We start from the raw sequence: 18,102 nt of genomic DNA, 5'->3' as shown, positions 1-18,102 counted from the left end.
ATAGAATTCAAATATACATGGTTCCCATCATACACCGGGGCCTATCATGGGGAGGGGGGAGGGGGGAGGGATTGCATTGGGAGTTATACCTGATGTAAATGACGAGTTGATGGGTGCAGCACAGCAACATGGCACAAGTATACATATGTAACAAACCTGCACGTTATGCACATGTACCCTACAACTTAAAGTATAATAATAATAAATAAATTTAAAAAAAAAAAACAAATATACATGGTTCCCATGAGACTTCTGAAAATAACATGATCCAAAATGAAAATGAAAAAGTGAGAAAAGCTGCCATGAGCAGAAATATTAATTATCAGACAAATAAAATGTAAAGCATAAGAATATTACATAGGACAAAGATGGATATTTTATATTCATAAAGGGTACATCAACAATAACAATATGACCAATAGCAGTGTGTGTTCCACGTGCCTGGCACTATGATGAGTACTTAACATCAATTATGTCATTTAATTTAAGCATTAAAAATAAGCAACATTCGCATCATTATTATCACCAAGCTTTTAGGAGAATCTAAAACTGGTTCATCATTTGGTAGGCAGCAGAGGAGAATTTGAACTCAGATCCAAGTAACTTCACAATAAGACTGGAGAATCATGAACCTATAACTCCTATAACATAAAAATACATTAGAAATATACAAAACAAAATTTGTCCAAAAAAATACAAAGATGTGTTGAAAAATCACTATTATAGTAGGAGATAAGCATACTATCCGATTTTTGACAAATCAGTAGATATAACTAAAAGTATATAGGGACATTTAGCTCAAGAAACTAGGAAGAGTGATAAAACTGAGGAAAGAATTAAAAAGCAGAAATTAATGCATCTGGAAACAGAAAAAAGTTGAATTGAAGAATAAATTTAAAAGGTGGTTGTTTGAGGGGAAAAATAAAACAGTGACACTCTGGCAAAGCTCATAAGGAAATTTTCAAAAACTAAAAATAGGAACTCAGTAAGAATAAGGAAAGAGAATTGCAGATGGCAAGGCAATTTTTCACATCATTACAGGATAATATATATAGTTTTATGCTAATAAATTGGAGATTCAATTAAATGATTATTCTTAAGAAAACATAACACATTTTAAAGTATACCAAAAATGATTCTGGAATACACCAGAAAGAATTATCAAATAACTAATCCTGGAAAAGGCACCAGGCCCAGAAATTGTTTTGCTTTGGGAGTATGGTAAATCCACTCAAACTTTCAAAAAATATTCTAAATCCTTTGCCATTTAGACTCTTCCTAAGCATTAAAAAACAAGAAAAGATGGAAGACTTCCCAGATGTTTTGATGAAAATAGCAAAAACTTGTCAAAGACAGCAGACCAAAAAAAAAAGAGTAAACGGCAGACAAATTTCACTAATGAATATAGACTCAAAGATCCTAAATGTAATAGAAATAAATGTAACCCAACAACATAATGTCAGAATGAATCAAGTGCTGGGGACGATATTGATGATAAAGGTACCACATTGCTTCAGGTTTTTACAATGAAGATAAATTTTTCTTCTGCCTTAAAAAAATAATTTATTTTTCCCCTCACAATTCTCTGGGTTGGCTAGACTCAGCCGGGTGGTTCTTCAGTTCTACATGGTATCACCTGTGCACACATGCAGGTGCTTGCACCTGGAAGCTGGAACATTCAAGACGGCTTCCCTCACAAAGCATGTACTTTTCAAAAGCAACAGTGTTATTTTCTGGGGGGAAATTAAAGCAATGATTATATCCAGTGATCAAGTGAATTTGGAAATGCATGTACTCTAGGTGGTGTGTAAATTAGTTACAACTTCTCTGGAGAGCAATGTGACAATGAAAACCTTTTAAATGATCACATTTTTTGACCCAGAAACTCCCATTTTAGGGACTGTGATGAGTTGATTACAATAATGGTCCCAGGACTTTCATGCCCTTTGTAGCCATGCCCTTGGTAATGTCTTCTCAAACTGGCTCCAGGCGTGGCCACACCACATGCTTTGGCCTATGGGACAGAAGCAAATGTGATGCAACCAAAAACTTGGAAAAAAGTTTGTGCATCAGGGCTTGCCTCCTTGCTGCTCTTGCAACTCTGACTGCTATGGAAACAACCTGGCCTGCTGGAAGATGATATAACACCATCATCCCAGGCAGTTCCCCAGCTGATTGCAAATGCATAACCAACCCTAGCCTGATTCCAGACTAGTCCAACAGAACTGCAGAGGTAAGTAAATAGTCATTGTTTGACAGCACTAAGTTGTGGGATGATTTGTTACACAGCAAAAGCTAACTAATACATGAACTTGTCCTTAGGAAATATTCAGAAATAGCTTTCCATAAAGATAAATATACAACAATGTTATTTGTAACAATGGTTGATTCATGTTGAATAATAAGAGCTTTTCAGGTAAATTTTAGGTATATCCATTCAATGGAAATCTATGTAGTAATTAAAAATCCTCTTGTGGAAAAAGATTTGATATAGTAAAATGTTTACACTAGAGCACAGTGGAAAAGAAGGCTATAAAACAATATTATGATGTGAGACTACTCTTGTGAAAAATAAAAGTACACATATTTGTATGAATGGGAAAATACTGGAATAACATAAAAATGTTAACAAAACCAGATGTTTTTTTTCCTTTTTTAAAATGCTTTTCACATTTCCTGCCTTGATCATAAGTCAGAACTTATAAACAGTCATTGAACTGTTCAGAGAGCTGAACCTGGAATTCTCTGAGGCCACTGAAGGCTATGGCTAAGGAATCCGATAAGGGGTAATCGGGGCATGAATGTTAGAAAATCCTCCTAGCATAATCTCTGTTAAACCAGCCTAAGCATGGTGCTTGGCAGCACAGCTGGGAAAAGAAAATGGAAAGAGCTGGAATGAGCTGCCATATTGCTGGCAAAAGCCTTCATGCCATGGCCAATTTATTGGCTCCAAGTCCAGTAAGCTTTCTTGGCTTCTCCCTCTGCGCCTCAAGTTTCATTCTGCTCCTGCTACCTCTCTGTCTCATGTTTCTTTCTTACTTTTCCCTTTATTTACTCTTCATGTGGATAGTCTCAGATTTTCTTTGAGGAGAAGAGAAAGGATTCAGGTAGTGGACTGGAGAGAAGTTGTCCAAAGATCTCAGCAGGGTCTCCAGCACACTCCCTCAGACCATCCCTGTATTTCAAGATTAAGCATGAGGGCCATTGTAAGTTCACCCTATAGACTGAGGGATCAAGGAAAGGAGATTTCCAATCCTGTTAAAAAAAAAAAAATGCTGATTGATCCATCCCCACGTTAATGAGCTGGTTCCACTCACATGGTATCGTGGAGACAGAGCCTGAGATAGGTGATAGGCTGAGATTAGAAGGCAGATATTCTAGTTCTGAAGCTAACTTGATGTCAAACTTCAGAATTCACTTTACCTTCCTGAACCAAGGTTTCTTCCTCTGCAAAATGGGTCCAATATATCCCCTCAGACTGTGTTGAGCTCCCATTGAAACTAGTATTTTTCTCTTTCGTTCAGTGCTATATACTGGTAGGCACTCAAAAATCCATATATTGAAAGAAGTAATAAATAAGACCATCTGCCTACTCACTCATACATGGTTTTGTATGAAGACTAGATAAATGGGAATGCAAGTGCTTTGAATTAATAAACTACATTACAAAGACAATGTGTATTTTAATGTTTTGTATTAATACGAAGTAGAAATAATGTTGTTGTCTTGGAAATAGCAGGCTCATCTCTTAAAAGCTCTGGGGCTTTGCAAAGCAAGGTTTGAGAATCATTTTCGGGACCTTAAAATGATTTAATCCACCAACTCAGCTGATACTGCATCCTGAAGCAATGGAGATTTTTTAACCACTCACGTTGTCAGTCTTTAAAGTCTAGGGCATAAGGCACAGAAGAGCAAAGGGGGTGCTATTTCATAACATTCTAATTGAGACGGATAGAGAAAAAAATTGTAAGCTTTCTCAACACATCTGTCTATCACCAATTAAAATGAGTGTGAAGACCTTCACCAAAGATTTCTCTCAAGGGCTCCCAGTAACAGGTACATCTTTATCACTGAGACGAAGGAAATTGTACCACTTATTAACAGGCATTTGTTTCAGCAAATGTCACCCGGAGATGTGGGATCCAGCCGTCTCCCAATTTGCACACACTTGAAAGCTGTTGGTGATACAGCTCTAGGAGGGCGTGGGCAGGGGGCCTATGGTTCTTCACACATTACACTAGAAGGGATTCTAACTGCACAAGAAGGTAGGGTGTGGGATGTCAGCCAAGCTAAACACTGACAAATTCCCTTCTGGTCCGAGCCTGCAAAATTTCTGTGCTGTCTTTTGTGAAAGCTCCTCTCCTGGGTCAATGTGATGGACGGACACGTGACATTCTTTCACAAGTGGCTTCATTAAGACGCTCATCAACCTCGCCAGGCCTTTCAGAGCAACACAACCCCTTGAAAACTGGGCATTGGATGTAGAGCTGATATCATGATACCACAACTGGCCAGCTTCTCTAATTAAACACTCAAGCCTCACCCTTCTTTGTTGAGCTGGGGGTTGTAGAATAAGTAATCATAATAGCTCCTGACAAACCCTTATGCTTCTTACAGATATGCCTAACATAGGCAATAAAATTGGAGAGTGAAAGGTCAGGGTGTTCCTTCTTAAATATTAGCTGCCTCAGTAAGGATTTTCAAGGAGCAGTAAAATGCAGTATTCAATAGGACCTCCTAAAAGTCAAACAGATCCATTTGTTAACTGATTTATTCTTTTTTAAAATATGTACTGAGTGTCTACTATGTGTAAAGTACCATTTTAACTATTGCAATTAGATAAGTGAATAAACAAGTCCTTTTTCTCATGGAAAGCATATTCTTATAATTAATAATAAATAAATTTTGGGGGAAAACCCCAAAAAACATAAGAAAATGCCAACTAGTAATAGGTGCCAAAAAGAAAAGGGAAGGGAAATAAAATGAGACTGGTATTATTATAAATAGATAGATGATAGATGAGAGAGACAGAGATAGAACTGGGTTATCCTGCAGTAATAACCCTCAAAATAGGCAAAAGTTTGGTTTTCTCACATACTACAGGTTCATGCCTGATCAGCTAAGGAAGCAGTTCTACGTCTCCAGGAGCAAGTTGATAGAGCAGCCATAACTCAAAGATTTTTTCTGGATAATCTAGAACCAGCAATTACATATCCCAGCATAAAAGTGAACTTACATCACTTTGGATCACAACTCACTGGTCAGAGCTACTCACATGGCCCCACCTACCCACAAGGGAGGCAAACAGTGCAATCCTTCCATTGGCCTGCAAGGCCAAAGACCAGAAATATTTATTGAAGACCTTTAATGATTATTATAGATGATAAACAGGTGAATAGATGCAATAATGCTAACAGCTAACACTTAGATAGCAGTGCTATGATCCAGGCGCTACTGAAAACACCTTACACATACTGACTCACATAACCTTATATATTGTGCTGTAAGGGAGGCTCTGTTATTAATTTCAACGCCAATCTCATTTTATAGCTGAGGAGACTGAGACAAGGAGAGGTTTCAAAACTCAACCAAGATCACATGCTTGATGAGTGGCAGAGCTGGGATTCAAACCTAGGCAGGGTAACTCCAAACTCTATGCCCTTAATCATTACACTATGTTGAATGTGGATGGATGGATGGATGGATGGATGGATGGATGGATGGATGGATGGATGGATGGGTTAATGGGCAGATGGGTGGGTAGGTGGGTGGATGGGTGGGGTGGATAGGTGGGTAGGTAAATGGGTAGGTGGCTGGATAGATGGATGGGAGGATGGGTGGGTGGGTAGATGGATGGATGGATAGATGGATGGATGGATGGATGGATGGATGGATGGATGGATGGATGGATGGACGGATGAATGGATGAGTGAATGGGTGGGTATATGACTGAGTGGGTGGGTGGGTGGGTTAGTGAGTAGATGGGTGGGTAAGTGGGTGGATGAATGACCAGTCATGTCAAATTTATTGGGAAAATAAGTACATTTCATTCACACCCTGCTAGCAGAAGGAGACTCACACGCTTGCAGGTCTCACACTCCCCCCATCTTAGCCATCCAGCTATGTCACCACTTACATTCTCAACAGCCCCAGCTGTGGAAAAGCTGTGATAGGGTCTGAAGCACAAGGCCAGGGACCTATATAAGACATAATGTGTGCTTGTCAGTGACACCCTTCCAGCCCTCTTGCAACCTCAAGCCTCTTACCCAGTCCCCACACAGTAGCCCCATCCTGGCAGATGAGGAAGGGATAACTCCTTACAGAAAAAGATGATCAAGCCCTGGCCAACCCAGGGATGGCCCAGACAGGTTGTGGTTGAGAAAAAGCAGACATGACGAGGGTAGTAGAGGGAGGGAGGACAAACTAGTGGTTATGGCCAAACCAATGGCGCCTGAGTCAGACACAATGGGTTTTGAGGATTTCCTCCTCCCTGGCACCAGCACACACTTAAAAAAGAAACAGTTACCAAGCACCCTTTGGCTTGCTGACAGCTTTCAGCTTCCTGGGTAAAGGGATCACAGAAAGGCAGGAAGGAAGATGGCCCTAAATGTTCCCCTCCACACAGTCTGCTCCTGTGGCCTGGCCCTGCTACAGCCCATGAGGACCCACTATCTCCAAAGGAGGGCCAGCCTGGCAACTCATGGAGCTAACAGGCCCACTCAGAGAGCTTTCATGGGGCTTCCTTTAGCTGAGCCAAGCTGTGCCTTCCACTGTTCGGTCCAAGTGTCTCAACTCAACAACCTCAAAAGTCACTTGAACTCAGCAACTGTCCTAAGAGGCAGGCTGAATCTAGAGAGAGCATCGATTTATTGGTGAGAACACAGCAGTCCACCAGGGAGAAAGGGCTTGCCTGAAGTCCTCCTCTAGGTAGTCCTTGCAAGAACCAGGCTGGGAAAACAAAGAAGGGGACTTGATGTGCTAAAGGAGGAGGGAGAAATGAGAGTTCAGCAAGTCAGATTCTTGCAATTAACTGTCAGATGCAGGTGTGCTCAAGAAAAAACTAGACCTGGGAAGATCATGGGGACCCTGCTGGAGAGAAAAAGGCCAGGGCCATACGCTGCTAGCCTTTGGGCCCAGCACACCCAGCTGGAGAATCCTTCAAGCATACTGCCTGCTGGTCACTCAGACAGCTTATACAGTGCCTTGGAGAGATCACGGAGAAAAAAGGTGCTCTTAACACTGTTGGTGAAATTGTAAATTAGTTCAGCCCCTCTGGGAAGTAGTTTAGAGACTTCTCAAAGAACTAAAACTAGAATTGCCATTCAATCCAGCATTCCCATTACTGGGTATATACTCAAAGGAAAACACACCATTCCTCCAAAAAGACACCTTCACTCTCATGTTTATTGCATCACTATTCATAAGAGCAAAAACATGGAATCAACCTAGGTGCCCATCAACAATGGACTGGATAAAGAAAATATGGTACATATACACCATGGAATACTACACAGCCATAAAAAAAGAATGAAATCAGGTCCTTTGCAGCAACATGGATGCAGCTGAAGGCCATTATCCTAAGTGAATTATCACCGAGAAACAGAAAACCAAATACCACATGTTCTCACCTATAGTGGAAGCTAAACACGGGGTATACACAGACACAAATATGGAAAAAACAGACACTGAGCACTCAGAAAGGAGGGAGAGGAGGGGGTAATGGTTTTAAAACTACCTACTGGGTACTATGCTCACTATTTGGGTAACAAGTTCAATGCCTAAACCTCAGCATCATGCAATACACCCATGTGACAAACTTGCACACGTACTCCATGAATTGAAAATAAAAAACAAAATACGTTTAAAGGAATGGGGCATTTTATTTCCACCCTATAAGCATATCTGTCTACAATACAATATTTGCTTTCAGTGACAGAATGAAAGAGAAAGAAAAAGAAAGAGAGAGAGAGAGAAGAAAGGAAAGGAAAGGAAAGGAAAGAAAAAAAAAAGGAAAGAAAGAAAGAGAAAGAAAGAAAACCCATTCAATGCCCTGGGATTTACAGATTCGTTCCAGAGCCAGCTTTGGAAAAGAAATGGGAGTGGAAAGACGCCCATGGCCCCAGTGACCCCCCAAGAAAAGAGAACTTCCTTTCCTTAAGTCCAAGCTGACAGGTAGAGAACTAAGTCAGGCTGAAGTTAGGAAAGTGGGAAGGAGGGATATGCACCAAGGAAAGAGAGTGCCTGTGGCTGCTACAGGCAGAGATGAAGGAGACAGATAGAGCATGAGGCATAAAAGGAGATAAATGAAAACCGTAATAAGGATAGACCCACATTGAGCACCTGCTGAAGCCAAGAACTCTGTTCAACTCTTAACACGGCCGGGCGTGGTGGCTCACGCCTGTAATGCCAGCACTTCGGGACGCCGAAGAGGGCGGATCACTTGAGGTCAGGAGTTCAAGACCTGCCTGACCAACATGGTGAAACCCCATCTCTACTAAAACTACAAAAATTAGTCAGGCGTGATGGTGTGCACCTGTAATCCCAGCTACTCGGGAAGCTGAAGCAGGAGAATCGGTTGAACCCAGGAGGCGGAGGTTGCAGTGAGCCAAGATCATGCCATTGCACTCCAGCCTGGGCGACAGAGTGAGACTTTATTTAAAAAACAAAAAACAAAAAAACAAAAAACAAACAAACAAACATAAAACACCTAACACACCATAGTCCAACCCTCACAGTGACTCTAAGAGGTAAAGATGATGTTGAATGTTTTGCCCAAAGTCCCACAGACTGGGATTTGAGAAAAACTGAGTCTCCTAGAGTATAAGCAGCAAGAAGGAGAACCAGGCAAGAGAAGTCTCTCTCAAGAAAAGCCTTGATCCATCTGCAAGTCAAAGGAAACTTTCTTAGCATAGCCAGTCTAATGCCAACCAACAGCAAAGATGATGGTTAGGCTTTTCTTGAGAGAGACTTCTCTTGCCTGGTTCTCCTTCTTGCTGCTTATACTCTAGGAGACTCAGTTTTTCTCAAATCCCAGTCTGTGGGACTTTGGGCAAAACATTCAACATCATCTTTACCTCTTAGAGTCACTGTGAGGGTTGGACTATGGTGTGTTAGGTGTTTTATGTTTGTTTGTTTGTTTTTTGTTTTTTTTGTTTTTTGTTTTTTAAATAAAGTCTCACTCTGTCGCCCAGGCTGGAGTGCAATGGCATGATCTTGGCTCACTGCAACCTCCGCCTCCTGGGTTCAACCGATTCTCCTGCTTCAGCTTCCCGAGTAGCTGGGATTACAGGTGCACACCATCACGCCTGACTAATTTTTGTAGTTTTAGTAGAGATGGGGTTTCACCATGTTGGTCAGGCAGGTCTTGAACTCCTGACCTCAAGTGATCCGCCCTCTTCGGCGTCCCGAAGTGCTGGCATTACAGGCGTGAGCCACCACGCCCGGCCGTGTTAAGAGTTGAACAGAGTTCTTGGCTTCAGCAGGTGCTCAATGTGGGTCTATCCTTATTACGGTTTTCATTTATCTCCTTTTATGCCTCATGCTCTATCTGTCTCCTTCATCTCTGCCTGTAGCAGCCACAGGCACTCTCTTTCCTTGGTGCATATCCCTCCTTCCCACTTTCCTAACTTCAGCCTGACTTAGTTCTCTACCTGTCAGCTTGGCCAGGCGCGGTGGCTCACGCCTGTAATCCCAGCACTTTGAGAGGCCGAGGCAGGTGGATCACGAAGTCAGGAGTTTGAGACCAGCCTGGCCAACATGGTAAAACCCCATCTCCACTAAAAATACAAAAATTAGCCAGGTGTGGCGGCGGGCGCCTATAACCCCAGCTACTCGGGAGGCTGAGGCAGGAGAATTGCTGGAACTAGGGAGGCGGAGATTGCAGTGAGCCGAAATGGAGCCACTGCACTCCAACCTGGGTGACAGAGCAAGACTCCGTTTCAAAAAATAAAAAAGAGCTGTAGATAGTGGTAAAAAGCCACAGGATCTCCCATCTGCTTAAGAAACAGAATTGATTCCGTTAGTTAAAAAGCATAATGATTAGTGAATTTCACTCCTAAAGAAATAATAAGAGTAAAGGGTAGCAGGGGAAGGTTAAATCATTGAGTTAGTGTCTGACGCACAGCAGGCTCTAATAAACAACATGTATCATTATTACTTATTATTATCATTATTATTGATTCTTTATAATCTTCACCATAACTACTTAAAAGAAGGCATTACTACTTGAGTTTGCTGGCAAGGAAACTAAAATCCAGAGAAATTAAATAACTTGCCCAAGATCATCCATCTTGTGAACCTGGGAGTCAAATCCAAGTTTGTCTGATCCCAAAGGCTCTGGACCTATTATATCCATTCAGTCATCCATATTTGCTGAACAACTAAATGGTCTCATGAACCAAAGGGCTACCAGAATGCCACAAAAGAAAAGGAGATATGGGCCAGGTGTTGTGGCTCACACCTGTAATCCTAGCACTTTGGGAGGCTGAGGTGGGAGGATTGCTTGAGTCCAGGAGTTTGAGACCAGTCTGGGCAACATAGTGAAACCTTGCGTCTACAAAAAATAAAAATAAAAAAATTAAGCAGGCATAGCGGCGCATTCTTCTAGTCCTAGCTACTTAGGAGGCTGAGGTGGGAGGATTGTTTTAGGCCAAGAGATTGAAGCTGCAGTGAGCTATGGTCAACGCCACTGCACTCCAGTCTGAGTGGCAAAGTGAGACCCTGTCTCAAAAAGAAAAAGAAAAGGAGATGGTTCAGTTCCCAGGGTGCCTAGGATGTAGTGCTCAAACAGGAAGCCCACAAGGGAAGGCAAAGAGAAAGTTCACAATTTTTAATGAAGGCAGAAGAAAGGCAGAAAACGAGAGCTAACAGAAGTAACTTGGGGTTGATCCGCTTTGGAAAGGAAAATATAAATATATGACAAATTTTAGTTCCTATGTCCCCATGTATATGATGTGGGGAAATCTCCAGGACTTTGCTTATATTGAAAATGCCTTCATCACTAGGGGTGGATGCAGTGCCATGAGCACAGCATGGGTGTCAGAGTCAAATTACGGTTCATGTCCTAACTCTATAAGCTTGCATAAGAACTTACACTCTCTGAGCCTCCCTTTCCTCATCTATAACTGTGCTACCAATATGGTAGCCACTAGCCATACATGGCTACTGAGTACTTGAAATGTCGTTGGTTTGAATTGAGATGTACTGTATGTGTAAAATACACATCAAAAGTTGAAGACTTGCTAAGGGCAGGGGCGGGGGGAGTAAAATATCTCATTAATAATTTTATATTGATTACATGTTGATATGGGAAGATTTGGAATATGCTGAGTTAAAGAAAACATTCTCACAATTCATCTCACCCGTTTCCTTTGACCATTTTAATGTGATTGCTTAGAACATTTTAAATCACATACACAGCTCAGATTTATGGCTCATGTTACATTTCTACTGGACAACACAGATCTACAAAATGTGGTTATGGGATTGCTACGAAGTTCAAAGACGTCATATGTAAAGTGTACCGTGTGCCCAGCTGTGCATTCATTTCCCTCCTCTAATTTATATCCCATCTACCAGTAAGTCCTTTTACCTCCCAAATCTGCCCGTGTCTCTCCCTCTGCACTCCTGCCCCTGCAGACAAAGACACCATCTCTCACCTAGAAATCCGCAGTTGACTCCTGACTCATCTTCCCACTTCCACTCCGGCTCCCAACAATCCATTCTCTACTCAGCAGCCAATGGAAGGTGCGTTAATACAAATCTGATCCTTTCCATCTCGCCTACCTGAAACTCTCCAGTGGCTTCCCACTGCACTTAGCACAGAGGCTCATCCTACGGGGCCCCTTATGATCTGGCCCCACACCCACTACACCCCAGCAACAAGGATCATGCCGAGCCAGTTTCCTCCTCAAGACCTTTCCATTGCTCATCCCAGGGCCCAGAATGGTATTTTCCCAAATTCTGTGTTTAGGAAATTCCAATTTCCTCCCCACCTTGTAGTCCTCAGGTCACCTGTCACCTGGTTAGGAAGGCCTTTCTGATCTAAAGTAGCCACTCACCACATCACTCTGTTGTCAAATCCTGATTCAGTTTCATGACATTTATCCCCGATGGAACTTATCCTGTTTTTTCAATTTGCTTACCTGTGTATTGTCTGGCTTCTTGCTGAATATCAGCTCCATGAGGGTGGGGACCTATCTAAGCCGTGCTATCCCCCTAGCCTTGCTCAGTGACTGGAACAAAGCTGGCCCTCAATAAATGCCAGTTTAATTAATAGATGTTTCCACTGGAGCTGTGGCGAAATTAGAAGCTAAATCCCCAGAAAAATTTCCCTAGACAGTTTCTACCATCAGCAATTCCACTTCAGGATCTATATCCAAAAGAATTGGAAGTGGGGTCTCAGCCAGGTGCAGTGGTTCACACCTGTAATCTCAGCACTTTGGGAGGCTGAGGTGGGAGGATTCCTTGGGCCAAGGAGTCTGAGACCAGCCTGGCCACCATAGGGAGACCCCATCTCTACAAAAAAAAAAAAAAAATCCTTGTATACCCATGTTCACAACAGCATTATTTACAATAGCCAAGAGGTGAAAGCAACTCAAATGTCCATTGACTGATTAACATATAAGCAAAATGTTGCCTATTCATACAATGGAATATTAATCAACCATAAGGAGGAAGAAAATTCTGACATATGCTACAACATGAATGAATTTTGAGGACATTACGCTAAGTGAAATAAACCAGTCATGCCAGGTGCAATGGCTCACGCCTTCACTTTGGGAGGCTCATCCCTTCACTTTGGGAGGCTGAGGTGGGAGGATCACTTGAGGCCAGGAGCTTGAGACCACCCTGGGCAATATAGCAAGATCTCGTCTCTATTAAAAATCAAGGAAAAAAAATTAACTGGGCATGGTAGTGTGCGCCTGTAGTCCCAGCTACTCAGGAGGCTGAAGTGGGAGGATCCCTTGAGCCCAGGAGGTCGAGGCTGCCATGAGCTGTGATTGCACCACTGCACTCTAGCCTGGCCTGCGAGACACAGGGAGACCCTGTCTAAAAAAGAAAGAAGAAGGAAAGAGAGAAAGAAAGAGGAAAAGAAAGAAAAGAAAAGAAAGAAAAAGAAAGAGCGAGAGAGAGAGAAAGAAAGAGAAAGAAAGAAAGAAAGAAAGAAAGAAAGAAAGAAAGAAAGAAAGAAAGAAAGAAAGAAAGAAAGAAAGGAAGGAAGGAAGGAAGGAAGGAAGGAAGGAAGGAAGGAAGGAAGGAAGGAAGGAAGGAAGGAAGGAAGGAAGGAAGGAAGGGAAGGAAGGAAGGAAAAAAGGAAGAAGCTAGCCATGAAAAAACAATACTGCAAGAGTCCACTTACATGAAGCATCTAAAATAGCCAAACTCATAGAAACAGGAAGCAGAATAGTGGTTACCAGAGGCTCGGGGGGAGGGAGAAATGGGAAGTTATTGCCAGTAGGTATAGAGTTTCAGTTTTACGAGATGAAAAGTCCTATCTGTTGCACAACAATGTAAATGTACTTGAAATGATACTGTATACTTAAAAAATGGTTAAGATAGTAAATTTTATGTTATGTGTTTTTTTTACCATGATTTTAAAATTTTGTAATTATTTTTTACAAATCAAGTTTTCATCTATCCCAAGGAATAGAATGGAAAACTGTGGCTAAATAGTCTAAAAAGAAGAAAATATTTTTTAAACAAATAGGAATGGGCCAGGGCACTGGCTCACTCCTGTAATCCCAGCACTTTGGGAGGCCGAGGTGAATGGATCACTTGAGGCAAGGAGTTCAAGACCAGCCTGGGCAACATGATGAAACCCTGTCTCTACTAAAAAGACAAAATTAGCTGGGTGTGGTGGTGAGTGCCTGTAATCCCAGCTACTTGGGAGGTTGAGGTAGGAGAATTGCTTGAACCTGGGAGGCAAAGGTAGCAGTGAACCAAGATCATGCCAGTGCACTTCAGCCTGGGCAACAGAGCGAGACTCTGTCTCAAAAAAAAAAAAAAAAAAAAACTGGGAAAAGAGAGAAAAGGAGTCAACACAGGGCCCTGTCAATGCTCTGCCCATTCTTTGCCTTTCATCTTGGGTAGACGGACACAGAGACTCATGGGCCTGGGCCCCTAGTAGCATCACAGAGTGAAGAGGAGAGGCAAACATTCCCTTTAACCTCACTGCTGAAAACTTCTAGAAGTCTGTTCTTAGGACATAATTAGGAGTGCCAGCAAAAGGTGTTTCATCAGAGCACTGCTTATAACAGTGAGAAATGGAAAATATCCCCATGACCATCCACGGGGCACCTGTTAAGGACGGTCACGCCAAGCAGTGGAGACTACAGAACCACACAAAAAAAGATGGTGAAATGTGAATTGAAAAGCAGATAGTCTCTTACGTCATCATGGCCCCATTTGTGTGTGTTTGAGAGAGACAGAGACAGAGAGACAAGGGTAGATAGCAAGGTATTAACATTTCTGCTTGATTAGATTTTCTTTCTCCTCATTTTGTTGTAATGTTCTATAATGAAGATGTATTGCTTCTGAAATAAGAAAAAAAAATGTTTTAGCAAACAAAATATGGCAGGAAAAAATATTCAGAAGGAAACCCTAGGGGATCCCAGAGAAAATTCTAGTACCCTACTTCATTTTCTAAGAGTAAAATTATAGCACAGAAAGAACCCCCAGGAACAAACAGAAAATACAAAGCTTGAGTTATATAATTCAGAAAGGCCTGCAGAGGCTGTCAGACACCCACAGAGACCCAAACAGACCTTTTGGAGCACAAACCAGGGCAGAGAAAATACACAAAAACGAACAGAACCCATCCCGGGATTAAAAATTAAACATGCAGAATAGCAAAGACAAAGGCGTATGTGAGAAGGAGGGGGAGAAGGAGGCAGGAAGCAACATTCACTCCTCTTTCAGGTGCCAATGGGTGGTGGGGGGATTCTCAAAGCTCATTTTCCACACTGTTCTAGGGAGCCCCTATAATTAAGCTAATACTAGGAGGAAAGAGCCCTTCTATTTAGCTGTCATCTGTGTGAGCGCAAGAGGTGAGTCAGGCATCTCCTGCAGCAGAATGGAAAAGACCCAGGAGCCTGACAGCTGACCTAGCTTCTACCGTGCTGCCCGGCTTGGGGGTGGGGATTTCATTCCCCCAGGGTACCACTGAATCTAAGGACAAATAATATTAATACACTTTCAGAGCATGTCTTGTGTACCAGGCACTTTCCTAAACACTACAAACATACTCACTCAATCTTCACAACAATCCTATGAGATCGGCGTTTTTATTAATCCCATTTTGCAGACGAGAAAACTGAGGCACAGAGAGGTTAAGATTTGCCCAAGGTCACAGAGCTTAAAAAACAACAGAGCTAGGATTCAAACTCGGGAAGCTATGGCCCAAGATCCTATGCTCTGAACTACTACGCTGCTCTCTTAGAAAGCTAAAGGACCAGGGCACCGGGCTCAGTGGCTCACGCCTATAATCCCAACACTTTGAAAGGTCAAGGCCGGCGGATCACTTGAGGTCAGAAGTTCGAGACCAGACTGGCCAACATGGTGAAACCCTGTCTCTACTAAAAATACAAAAATTAGCCAGGCGTGGTGGTGTATAATCCCAGCTACTCGGGAGGCTGAGGCAGGAGAATCGCTTGAACCGGGGAGATCGCGCTTCTGCACTTGCTGGTGACAGAGTGGAACTCCATCTTAAACAAACAAACAAAAAGGATAGCTAAAGGACCAACAACAAAGGTTTATTCCCAGATTACTATGACATCTGTTTGCAGGAGATTCATGTCAAGGAGAAGGTGCCTGGAAAACCTCAGGGTTGAGTATTGCTGGACCTCGTCCTAGGCTATGAAAACAGCCCAGACTTACTCAGGAAAACCACTTTCCTACTCCCATATCTCCTACTGCTTCAGTCCCCAGCTCTCTGCATTCTCTACTTCCTGTGTGCCCACAAAACATGAAAATCAGCTCTCAGTAGGGGCCACACTGCACTCAACCACTACACTGCCTTTCCCTTTTCTTTTTTTTTTTTTTTTTTTTTGAGATGGAGTCTCACTCTGTTGCCCAGGCTGGAGTGCAGTGACATGCTCTCGGCTCACTGCAACCTCCGCCTCCCAAGTTCAAGTGATTCTCCTGCCTCAGCCTCCTGAGTAGCTGGGATTACAGGCACGTGCCACCACACCCCACTGGGTTTTTTTTTGTTTGTTTTTGTTTTTGCATTTTTAGTAGAGACAGGGTTTCACCATGTTGGCCAGGCTGGTCCTGAACTCCCAGCCTCAAGTGATCCACCCACCTCGGCCTCCCAAAGTGCCAGGATTACAGCATGAACCACCACCAAGCCCAGTCAACACAACACTGCTTCTTAAGAACACAGGCTCTGCACCCAGAATGACAAAGCTCCTCTATACTCCCTGGCTGCAAGACCTGCAGAGAGCTGTTTACCCTCTCTCTACCCCTCCATTCCCCCATCTGTTAACTAGAGCTAATACGGGAGTTATAGTCGATTCTCATTATTTGCAAATTCACCTCTTGCTAAAATTTATTTATAACCCCCCAATCCATACTCAAGGTTCTTTCAAGATCATTAGCGGACATGTACAGAGTGGCAAAATATTTGCGTCAGCCAACATGTGTTCCCAGCTGAGGATGAACAAAATGATGTTCTACCTTCTGGCTTCAGCTCTCATGCTGTAAACAAGCATTCTTTCTGTGGTATATTAGCAGCACATTTTTTCCCATTTTCCTGCTTTTTGAGGATGACGTTGCTGTAAAATGATCCCATAGGGTAATGGTGAAGTGCTATCTGGTGTTCCTAAGTGCAAGGGGTCCGAGATGTGTCATGCGTGTGTTATATAAGCTTTGATCAGGCATGAGTTGGAGTGCTGTTGGCAGTGAGTTAGATGTTAATGAGTCAGCAATATATATTAAGGTGTCTTTAAACAGAAACACACACAAAATAAGCTTACGGGTTGATCAGTGGATGAAAACCGTGTGACCAGAGGCTCACAGGAACCCAACTTTGTATTTCACCTAGGAGCAATGGTTCACTGTTTATTAATTCAGTGTTTGCAGTGACTTTACAGAACATAACTACTGTGAATGACAAGAAGTGACTGCACAGGCTGGGTGCGGTGGCTCATGCCTGTAATTACAGCACTTTGGGACACCGAGGTGGGTGGATCACCTGAGGTCAGGAGTTCAAGACCAGCCTGGCCAACATGGTGAAACCCCATCTCTACTAAAAATACAAAAATTAGCCAGGCATGGTGGCACACGCCTGTAGTCCCAACTACTCAGGAGGCTGAGGCATGAGAATCACCTGAACCCGGGAGGTGGAGGTTGCAGTGAGCTGAGATCATGCCACTGCACTCCATTCTGGATGACAGAGTGAGACTCTATTTCAAAGAAAAGAAAAAATAAAATGAGAAGTGACTGCACCTCATAGTACTGTCAGTCTTAAATAAGCTGATACCACTAAGGCACTTAGGATACTTCTTTGATACATACTAAGTGCAATGTAGCCATTCTCCATTACCATTTATACAGATTTCTAGCTTAAAGACTGACACGAAATCAATGAGAACATGGGGACTCACATAGAACAACTAACTTTCCTGAGTTGAGTGGCCCAGACAAATGCACAGAAAAAGTTTTGACAGTGCAGCTTGCCATTGGTGATGAGCTCAGAGTGAAATAAGTGGCTTCAGGTTAAGGCCGACTTTGGGGAACACCCATGGGCTTTACCTGCTCAGACTGTACTCTTGGGGAGTCTTATATGGGATTGTGGAGGGGTCAGCAAGTCAGAGATGGTTATGTGACTCAAGGTAGCACAATCAGAAGCTCCTTCCCCAGACTTAGCATCTTTTTCAGAAAAGATTCTCTCTGAACTTTAGCTTTTTTTTTTTTTTTTTTTTTTTTTTTTTTTTAAGAGACAGGGTCTCCCTCTGCTGCCCAGGCTGGAGTGCAATAGTGCCATCATAGCTCACTGTAGTCTTGAACTCCTGGGCTCAAGTGATCCTCCCGCCTCAGCCTCCACAGTAGCTGGGACTACAGGCACCGTGCCTGGCTATTTTTCTTTTATTTCCTTTTTTTTTT

At 42.7% G+C, this 18,102-nt stretch overlaps 1 protein-coding gene and 1 long non-coding RNA gene across 20 annotated transcripts in view; one reads left to right on the top strand and one right to left on the bottom strand.

Annotated features, from left to right (window-relative positions):
- PRKCB (protein kinase C beta) overlaps positions 1 to 18,102 on the bottom strand; it is a 382,335-nt gene that overhangs the window by 323,092 nt on the left and 41,141 nt on the right.
- LOC144338128 (uncharacterized) overlaps positions 1 to 18,102 on the top strand; it is a 177,841-nt gene that overhangs the window by 123,058 nt on the left and 36,681 nt on the right. The window lies entirely within an intron of this gene.

The sequence above is a fragment of the Macaca mulatta genome, chromosome 20 (assembly GCF_049350105.2).
Source record: "Macaca mulatta isolate MMU2019108-1 chromosome 20, T2T-MMU8v2.0, whole genome shotgun sequence".
In the NCBI taxonomy this organism is placed as follows: domain Eukaryota; kingdom Metazoa; phylum Chordata; class Mammalia; order Primates; family Cercopithecidae; genus Macaca; species Macaca mulatta.
The sequence above is the reverse complement of the archived record's forward strand: the minus strand, read 5'-3'. Positions and strand labels throughout refer to the sequence as shown.